This window comes from Citrus sinensis, chromosome 2 (assembly GCF_022201045.2).
Source record: "Citrus sinensis cultivar Valencia sweet orange chromosome 2, DVS_A1.0, whole genome shotgun sequence".
NCBI lineage: Eukaryota > Viridiplantae > Streptophyta > Magnoliopsida > Sapindales > Rutaceae > Citrus > Citrus sinensis.
In genome coordinates, this window is record NC_068557.1 from 15,686,682 (window position 1) to 15,697,487 (window position 10,806).

General features: G+C 37.0%; 1 non-coding gene across 1 annotated transcript; it reads left to right on the forward strand.

Moving 5' to 3' along the window:
• The first annotated feature begins 9,115 nt into the window (after positions 1-9,115).
• Positions 9,116-9,219, forward strand: LOC112497422 (small nucleolar RNA R71). Its single transcript, XR_003064218.1, has one exon. It is a non-coding gene; the product is annotated as a small nucleolar RNA R71 (small nucleolar RNA).
• The last annotated feature ends 1,587 nt before the right edge of the window (positions 9,220-10,806 follow it).

Below are 10,806 nucleotides of genomic sequence, written 5' to 3' on the forward strand. Positions count from 1 at the left end.
AATGCAGAGGATTTTTTTTTTTGGAAGTTGCAAGGTGGATTTCACCTATTATTGTTATTTTTTTCTTATTTTTTTTAAACAATTTTTTTTTTGCTTTTGCTTGGCACAACGTCACTGAACAAAATAATTATTTACATTTTTCTCAAACATAAATAGGTGATGAAACTTATAAGATATCGGGTAATACTCTAAATTGGAGTGGGTCAAGATGATAAGTTTAACAAATAAAAGGCTTTTTTTTTAAAAGGCTCAAAATGGTTAACTATGGATATTTCACAAAAGGGATGGCTAGAAAGGTTCAAACGGATCAAAAATGGCATTTCCATCGTCTTTTAGGGCTCTAAATAACTATCCATATCTACTAGTTAGATGGGCCTCCAAATGTGGCAACACATTTTTTTTTTTAATTTTACAATTTTTTTTAAGGGTTAACTCGAAAGAAATCTAGAGATCGTGTATACAATAATAAACCTCTAAGTTGTATAAAGAATGAACAAAAGGGTTACTCTCCAAGAAAAATGATAGGCTCAAAAACTCACTTGGTACTTATTATGACATGTTCATTCCTTCAAGCAACTCATATTTGTCTCCGACATCAACATGTAGAGTAGCAAACATGGGGTAACATCACTTAAGACCAAAGATAATACAAATACTAAAATTTGAAATTAATCATGTCATCCAATGTTAAAACAAATAACACAATTTTTTTTAACAACATTCTACCCCCCAACCTATTCTAAACATGAAAGGAAAATATGCATGCAGAAATGTGAAAATGATGCAGAAAAATTAATTAGAAAAAGAAATTTTTTTTTAACTAAGAAGATGCGTTTCTAGAGGCACTACACTCCATATTCAGCCATCTTCGACTCAAATATTTGAATATATTTATAAAGGAGAAATTAAAAAGAAGAAGAAAAATGAACATAAAAACTTAATAAAGAAAAAGAAAATGTCTGAATTTTTTTTGAATTTTTTTTTTGAATTTTTTTTCAAATGATGAAGATGCGTTTCTAGAGACACTACACTCCATATTCGGCCATCTTCAACACAAAAAGTTAGCAGCAGTTAGTTTCTACAACAAAAAATTAGTAAAAACTTAACCAAGATTCCACAATTGTTGACTATTCCCTCCCTCCAACCAGAACGAAACATTGTTCTCAATGTTTTAAAGGAAAGAAGTAGAGTTTAGAAGACATCACCTGGGTGGTGCAACACAGAAGAAAATATTTACAGGCGGAGAGTTAAATCTAATTTGTACCTCTTACTACGGCTACTGTTACCATCATTATTTGGATGCTCCAACACAAAGGTCCAGGGGTCTGGCTCCGGTTTATAAGCTTGTAATAGATCAAGTAGCTCATTAGCAGTGTGAGCACAAATAAAGAGTTTTTTCACATTAGAGGGAATGCAATAGGTTTTTATTGCAAGGTTAAGAAATGCGATAAAGCCATCATAAAAGTTATTGACATTTAACAAACCGATGGGTTTCTGGTGGATGTGCAGATGGGCCCAAGATGCTAGTGTGATAAGTGCCTCTAGAGTTGCAAGATCTCCTGGAAGGAAAATAAAAGCATCAGTATGATTAAGCATTTCAGTTATTCTTTCTTGCATACCTGAGGCGACTAACTCTTCTCCAGTTGATGAGTCAGACGAACTGCCCAATGGTTTTAGGACTCTTGGGATGATGCCTAACACTTGACTTCCTCTGACATAAGCTGCTTTTGAGACCATTTTTGATAACCCTCGGTTACCTCCTCCATACACCAAGTGTAATTTTCTTTCTGCTATACTTCGACCAAGATCAATGGCTGCCTCAACGAACTCTTTATGTTTGCCATAGTTAAATCCAGAAAGCACACAAATGTTCTTGAATTGTCTATTGGGAGTAGCTGCCATTGGAATACTTCTCAAAAACAATTTGTGAGTGCTTGACAAAAAAATCACATTTAAGAGTCTTGGTGACAATGGGTCACAGTTGTATATGAGGTAACATGTCAGTGTCAAATAACGTGTAAAGCACATGGCTCGCGAGTCAAAAAGGAAACAGTAAAAAGGAAAAAGCAAACAGTAATAAAATTATTAAAGACAATAATGCAAACAATAAAACAATAGTGAAATAAAATAACAGTAAAGTAAAAGGATATTTACAGGTAGTTGCGACTGTGGCTCACATCTTCCTCTGGTTTTACGTCCAAAAACGGCTTGAACGCCCTCTATGGGTCGAGGATGGGCTTCCTATCCAGTTTTCTTATAAACTGGCAAACAGGGTCGTTTATAGTCAGATTCCTGAGACTATATCGTGCATGCTCTTTCTGGAATAATGGCCATAACTGGAGAATCGCTCTTTGCACATATCCACTGGGATGCATTTCAAGAGACAAAAGGATATCATCCAATGACTCCTTATTCAAGCCATCCCTAATGAACTGAATCTTATCTTCCCTGTTATGAGACACCATTCCTAAAGAACATGGGTTTTTATTGCAACTCATTCTGGCACACGTATGACAAGCAACAAAAATTCTTCGAGCTCGTCGTTTTCTTGCATAATTTCCTTTACCACAACCAGGCATGTATGCAATAAATTTTGGAGGTAACTCACCTGTCAATCGTACTTTTGGCTCGATTAACCAATGGATGTCAGCAGGTATGTTATTCCTCATGAGCAATCGCATGTGTTCGGACCGAGCTTTATAGATCGTAAGGAGGGCATTCTGAGGAAGTGAAGGGAATCGCTTGTGAAGCTTCGCTAGAGTCTCGTTTCTGTCCATACCTTTGCCTCAGAATATCAGTTATTATGGGAAACTGAAGTAACTGACTTGATTGTCACGGAGTACCGTTATCTGCCACTTCACCGAGGTAACAAACTAAAGCACACAAACAGAAAAACAAATTAAAACACACAAAGAAAATTAAAATCGTCCTCTTATTGAATTTACCTCAAGCTCCAACTGGATGTCGTAAACACTTCTCTCAATGTCTCTGAGTTGGCTTTCTAAACTCTCAACATAGGCTACTAACTCTGGTGGTTGTAGAGCCCAAATACGATGTGTTTTACAAAATTGAATCTGCCTTATGAGATGAGTTTTGACACGTTGAAGTGGTTAAGAATGTTCAGGAGGAACGGTCTAAGTATGGTACTCATGATTAAAAATGATAAGAGAAAACTTAATAGTTAAACAAACACACTTATGCAAAAATAATTTCAATTAGCAAAAGAATAATATAAAGAAAGAAAAAAAATATCAAATCATCGAAAAGAAAAGAAAAAAAAATCAATTCAAATCTGGTGGGTCACTCAAATTTATTTTGGTGTCTTCTCCATGTGATTGGTACTCTAGATATGGCTTTAATCTTTGACCATTAACTTTAAACGTGACACCGCTCTTTGGGTCCTTAATTTCAATTGCCCCATGTGGAAAAACAATATGTACAATAAATGGGCCAGACCAACGAGAGCGTAACTTACCTGGGAATAGGTGCAAGCGAGAATTGAATAAAAGCACTTTCTGACCTGGAGTGAAAGATTTTCTCATAATTTGCTTATCGTGGAAGACTTTCATTCGTTGCTTGTAAATCTTGGCATTTTCGTATGTATCATTGCAAATTTCTTCAAGTTCTGCCAGTTGTAATCTTCTTTCTGAGCTGGCTTGCTGCATGTCAAAGTTGAATTTCTTGATGGCCCAATACGCACGATGCTCGAGTTCCACAGGTAGGTGATAAGCTTTTCCATACACTAATCTGTAGGGTGACATCCCAATCGGGGTCTTGAAAGCCGTTCTATATGCCCATAATGCATCATCAAGTCTTAATGACCAATCTTTTCTGTCTGGCCTTACCGTCTTTTCTAATATGTGCTTTATTTCTCGATTAGAGATCTCAACTTGGCCACTGGTTTACGGATGATATGGGGTTGCCACTTTGTGAGTGATTGAATACTTTGTCAAAAGAGCTTTAAATGCTTTGTTACAAAAGTGGGCACCACCATCACTAGGGGTGGGCAAAATATCCGATCCGACCTGACCCGACCCGACCCGATCCGATCCGAAAAATATCTGGTTCAGATCGGATCGGATTGTTGATATAACCCGATCAGATGTATTCTTGCTAACCCGATCGGATCATGATCGGATCGGATGAAACCCGATCCGATCCGAAAAACCGATCAGGTTGCCAAAGAAAAAAAAGAAATTAAAGGTAAAAAAAGGAAACCTAAACCCAAAGACTAAAGAGCACATGCACGTGAAGAACACTCAACACTCTTTAATAGCTAAAGACAAAATCACATTTTAGCCAAGCCAATAACATTCTTCAGTCGCATCAAAACGGAAAAAAAAAAAGAAAAAAAACAGAGAACACTCTTCCTCCCTTCCTCAACTTCTCAATCTCATCTCAAGAACACTCTTCACAATTTCATGCACACAACCACGCACACATATCGGAAAAGCAAGGGGCAGCCGGATCGATTTTTCCCACAGTCACCACCAACGCTCACTGCTCCGCGAGGACCGTAAATGGATCTGCTGCTACCGGATCTGTTGCTACCGGATCTGTTGCTACCAGATCTGCTGCTACCAGATCTGCTGCTCCACGCCGCCAGTCCTCCACCATCACCTGATCTGATCCAAGATCCATTCAACCTAGTAATTGCAAGGCTACAACCCGAGTTTCCTTTTCCTCTTTTGAAGCTCTGTTGGTATAATAGTACTATACCAAATTGTTCACCATTTAGCAGTAATATATCATATATTATTATATTACATGTGAAATTGTTAATTTGTAATTATGTATTGTTAAATGTTAATAAAAAAATAAGAAAATTGTAAATCCGAACCCGATCCGAACCGAATTTAACCCGATTTATTGACCCGATCCGAATATCTATCGGATCAGATTGGATCGGGTTATAAGTTCGGGTTGTGTTCGGATGAATTTGTGTTCAACCCGATCAATCCGAAATCCAATCGGGTTGATCCGAATCCGACCTGAACCCGTATTTGCCCACCCCTAACCATCACTGATTATTGCTCGAGGGAGTCCAAAGCGTGAAACAATGTTGCTTTTCAAAAATCCTATCACCACCTTGTGATCATTGGTTCTACATGGAATTGCTTCTACCCATTTCGATACGTAGTCAACAGCAACCAATATGTATTGATGCCCAAAAAAAGGGGGAAAGGGTCCCATGAAGTCGATACTCCATACATAAAAAATCTCAACCACTAAAATTGGATTTAGTGGCATCATGTTCCTTCGTGTAATGCTCCCCATTCGTTGACACGTATCACATGAAGAACAGAAAGTGTAAGCGTCTCGAAATATAGTTGGCCAATAGAAACCACATTGTAAAACTTTAGTTGCTGTTTTCTTAGCACTGAAATGGCCTCCACAAGCTTGTTCATGGCAAAATGAAAGAATATTTTGAATTTCATTTTCTGGGACACATCGTCTAACAATTTGATCTGCACAATACTTGAACAAATATTGGTCATCCCAAAAGAAATTCTTTATTTCTGCAAAGAATTTAGCCTAGTCTTGCTTGGTCCAATGCTCTGGAAGTTGACCTGTAACAAGATTATTCACGACGTCAGCATACCATGGTAATACTTCCATACTCATCAATTGTTCATCTGGAAATGACTCATTAAATGGTAATATTTCCATAATTGTGTCAAAATGGAGACGAGAGAGATGGTCAGCCACAACATTCTCTGTGTCTTTCTTATCTTTAAATTCCAAGTCGAACTCCTGCAAAAGTAACACCCAACGAATTAGTCTAGCTTTTGCATCTTTCTTTGTGAGAAGATATTTAAGAGCAGCATGATCTGTGAATATAATTATTTTACAACCAATGTGATAAGATCGAAATTGCTCTAATGCAAACACTACTGCTAGCATTTCTTTTTCAGTAGTTGAATAGTTCAACTGTGCATCATTCAATGTCATACTAGCATAGTAAATAATATGGGGAATTCGATCAACTCTTTGTCCTAATACTGCTCCTACTGCATAATCATATGCATCACACATGAGCTCAAATGGTAAGCTCCAGTTTGGGGGCTGAATGATGGGTGATGATGTCAACAACTGCTTTAGTTTTTCAAATGCCACAAGACATGAATCATTAAAGATAAAAGGTACATCCTTAGCAAGTAAATTGCATAAGGGTCTAGAAACTTTGCTAAAATCTTTAATGAAACGTCTATAGAAACCAGCATGCCCAAGGAAAGATCTTACTTCTCTGACTGTTTTGGGTGGAGGAAGATTAGAAATGAGATCCATCTTGGCTTTGTCAACCTTAATACCTTTGCTCGAAATGATATGACCGAGAAAAATACCTTGTTTTACCATAAAATGGCACTTCTCCCAATTTAAGACTAAATTCTTCTTGACACATCTCTGCAGAACTAGTGTTAGATGATGTAAACATTAATCAAAGGAGTCACCAAAGACAGAAAAATCATCTATAAAGACTTCAAGGAATCGTTCAACCATATCAGAAAAAATGCTCAACATGCATCGTTGAAATGTAGCAGGTACATTACATAATCCAAATGGCATCCTCCTATATGCAAAAGTGCCAAAAGGGCAAGTGAAAGTGGTTTTCTCTTGATCTTTTGGTGCTATGGGAATCTGATTATATCCTGAGTAGCCATCTAGAAAGCAATAAAATTCATGGCCTGCTAATCTATCTAGCATTTGATCAATAAATGGTAAAGAAAAATGGTCTTTACGTGTGACAGAATTCAATTTTCTATAATCAATGCATACACGCCATCATGTAGTCACTCTAGTGGGTATCAATTCATTATCAGCATTCGTAATTACTGTGACTCCTGACTTTTTGGGGACAACTTGTACAGGACTGACCCATGAACTATCAGAAATTGGGTAAATGATACCTGCATCTAATAGCTTAAGGACTTCAGTTCTAACAACTTCTTTCATGTTAGGATTTAATCGACCTTGTATTTCCCTAGTAGGTTTAGCATTTTCATCAAGGTGAATGTAATGCATGCAATTGACTGGGTTAATACCTTTAATGTCTGCTATGGTCCATCCTAATGCTCCTTTGTGCTCTTTTAAAACATCCAACAACTTACCTTTTTGTTCGTCATTTAGGGATGATGAGATGATTACCGGCAGAGTACTTTCTTCTCCCAAAAATGCATATTCCAATGTGTTGGGCAATGGCTTGAGATCGAGTTTTGGTGGTGATTCTGATGATGGGATGAGTTTCTTCTCTGATGGTGCTAGTTGTTCAACTCTTGACTTCCATTTATAGTCCATGGATGGTGCTGAGTCAAGTAGGGCGTTGACCTCATCGACCGATCTGTCAATATCAAAATCCAAACCAAAGTGAGTTAAACATGTTTGTAAAGGATCATCACTAAGGTTTGAAAGAAAAGTATTATCAACTATTGTTTCTATTAAATTCACATCAACAATTCCATCATCTACACTGTGAGGTTATTTGGCAATGTTGAAAATGTTTAGCTCCATAGTCATGTTGCCGAAGGACAACTGCATATTTCCAATTCTGCATTGAATGTGAGCATCCGCAGTTGCCAAGAAAGGTCGGCCTAGAATAATGGGGATGTGCTTCCTTGAATCTTGTATTGGTTGAGTGTCAATTACAATGAAATCAACAGGAAAATAAAACTTGTCTACCTAGATAAGTACGTCCTCCACAATACCACGAGGTATTTTCGTGGACCGATCTGCAAGCTGTAACACCACTGGAGTTGGGTGTAATTCTCCAAGTCCAAGTTTCAAAAATACTGAGTAAGGCAACATATTTACACTAGCTCCTAAATCCAACAAAGCATTTTCAATTGTGTGGTTCCCTATGCTACATGAGATAGTGGGGGAGCTTGGGTCTTTGCATTTTAGAGGAATTTTATGTTAGAGTATAGAACTAACGTTTTCTGTTAAAAATGCCTTCTTTTGAACATGAATGTTTCTCTTTTTAGTGCAAAGGTCTTTAAGAAACTTGGCATAAGATGGAACTTGTTTAATAGCATCAAGCAAAGGGATGTTAACACTTACCTGTTTGAAGATTTCAAGAATCTCACCTGTGGATTTTCCCTTCTTGCCTTTAGCTAACCTCTAGGGGAATGAAGCTTTGGGAATGTATTCTTGTGGGTTGGTTTCTTTTTTCTCCTCCGGTGGTGAGTCTTCAACATTCACAGGTACAATTTGATTTTCTTTTGTCACTGGCATCTCCACTTTGTTGTCGACTTCTTTTCCTTTTCGCAAGGTCATGACTGCTTTGACCTCTCTATGCTGTTGTGGTGAACTGATACTTGCTTCATGTACTCCTTTAGGATTAGACATTGGTTGACTTGGAAATTTATCTTTCTCAACAGTTATTGCCAAGGTCTGAACTGAAGAAGCAAGCTGTTCTACCATCTTCTCAAGGCTTGAAACTGATTGGGCTTGTGAATTGAAACCTGCTCTCAACTCATTTCGTAGTCCATCAATGGTGTGGTTCTGTTGCTCAATCGTGGAGTGAGTAAGATTCTTAAGATTCTGGAATGAATCCTCCCATGGTCTGGGCTGAGTGTAGTTCTGGTTCTGATTGTATGGTCTAAATGGGGGCTGAGAGGCTTGAGGAGCTAGAGGAATTGGTTGCATTGGTGGAACTGGAGCTGCTGGTCCATTCTGTTGGAATCCTTGAGACCATGAAAAATTGGGGTGGTCTCTCCATCCAGGGTTATATGTGTTGGAGTATGGGTTGTAATTTGATGGCTTTCTCATTACACCTATGGCATTGGCTTGATCTGAGTATGAGTCATGGTCATGTGGCTCTGTTGATTTAGCAGTCGATAACGATGCTATTTGTCGAGAGAGACCTTCAATTATCGTTTTGACTTCTTTAATTTCTGAACTTGACTTGCCAATGTGAACCTCATTTACTCCCTTAATTCTTCTAGTATTCTTGAGTGATCGACTCTGTTGTTGGGAATTATCCGCTTGTCGCTAGAAGAATTCCCAAATCTCTGATGCACTTTTTGACATTAGCTCTCCTCCACTTGTTGCCATTAGTCATTCTTGCACATTCGGCAATAATCCCTCCAAAAAGTATTGGCATTGGTGTCATTTCTCGTACCCATGATGTGGACACTTCAAGAGTAGCCCATTGAATCACTCCCATGTTTCGAAAAACTTCTCGTCATCTCTCTGGGTAAACTCTGATATTTCCCTGTGAATAGCATTGGTTTTATGCATTGGGAAACATTTATTCAAAAATTTAGTTACCATTTGTTCCCATGATGTAATGCTATTAGCAGGCAAAGTATTTAACCATGAACGAGCTCTATCCTTTAAAGAAAATGGGAATAATCTGAGTTTAAGATCATCGTCTGAAAAATTCTCATATTTAAATGTTTGACAAATAGCATGAAAATCATTCAGATGATTATATGGGTCCTCATTTTCTAAGCCATAGAATGTGGGGAGACAATTTAGCACACTAGGTTTTAGTTCAAAGCTCCTAACAGCTACATTTGGGTATCTTATACATGATGATCAAATTAGATAAGGGACTAAAATAGTCCTTAAATGGCCTTTCATGTGGTGCTTGTAAATCCATTTCAAATTTATTTTTAACGTGCTTGTGTGTGCGAAGTATTTTTTCTAGTTCAAGGTCTATAGGTTCAAGATTAGGTAATAATGACCTACGACCATACATGCAAAATAAATAAAATAAAAATAAAGATGGGAACAAAACAAATAAAAATAAAGAAAAAAGAGAAATTATGATACTAACCTTATTACGCTGTTACAACCTTTCTATAAAAACACACTAAAACAAATTCGTGAAATTAACTAAAAATGAAATTAATAAGATAAAAAAAATTACAAAGACAAATAAATTGAAAATTAAATTACAGAATTTTAAAGAAGAGAGAGAATAAATAAAAAAAATTCTTAGCTCAAAATGTAAATCACTCTTTTTTTTCTTTCTTTTTTAATAATAAAAAAATATTACAAGAAAACAATTAAAAGAAATTATTTACAAAAATTAATTTTACGAATTAAAATTACTTAGCTCCCCGGCAACGGCGCTAAAAACTTGTTGTGCAAATTTTATTGAACTCGCAAGCGCACGAATCTATTGTAGAATAAACTAATGGTGACGAATGTCGATCCCACGAGGATGTGGATTTTAATTGTGTGTAGAATTCATTTTGTAAATGGGTGGTTGGATTTGTGGTGAAAATGATTTGGATTATCCTAAAATTGGAATTGAAATGGCGAGAATAAATTCTAAAATTGGAATTGAAATAGCGAGAATAAATTGAAGAGAAATCTATTGAGATGACGTACTTGGGTATCTGGATCCGTATCAACATGCATCATGGGCTAAATAATCCTTATTAATGCCAATTAAATCATGAGGGGGGAATCCACACCTCATGAACCACGCTCTAATTAATATGGTGCTAAGGGCTTATCGTGCCAAATAATAATAACCTTGTACTAGGGGGCCGGTGAAACCAAAGCGGTACTAGACAAGATTAGTATTATTTGTCGACGAGAAGTCAAAACATCCACAAAAATTAGAGGGGAAGAGAAAGTAAATTTACCAAATAAAGCTCATGACACATGTTGAGACTTCACCTTCAACCCAAGCTTGAAAGAAAATTAGCCACTCATAATTGAACTAGGGACAAAATGGGAATTTATTAAAATACGTAGAAAATACAAAATGGAGAAGGAATTACAGAAAATGGATCCCAAAAATGAATTCAGAGCTATCAAATTAGGGGGGGAGGCCCCCTTTTTATAGGTACA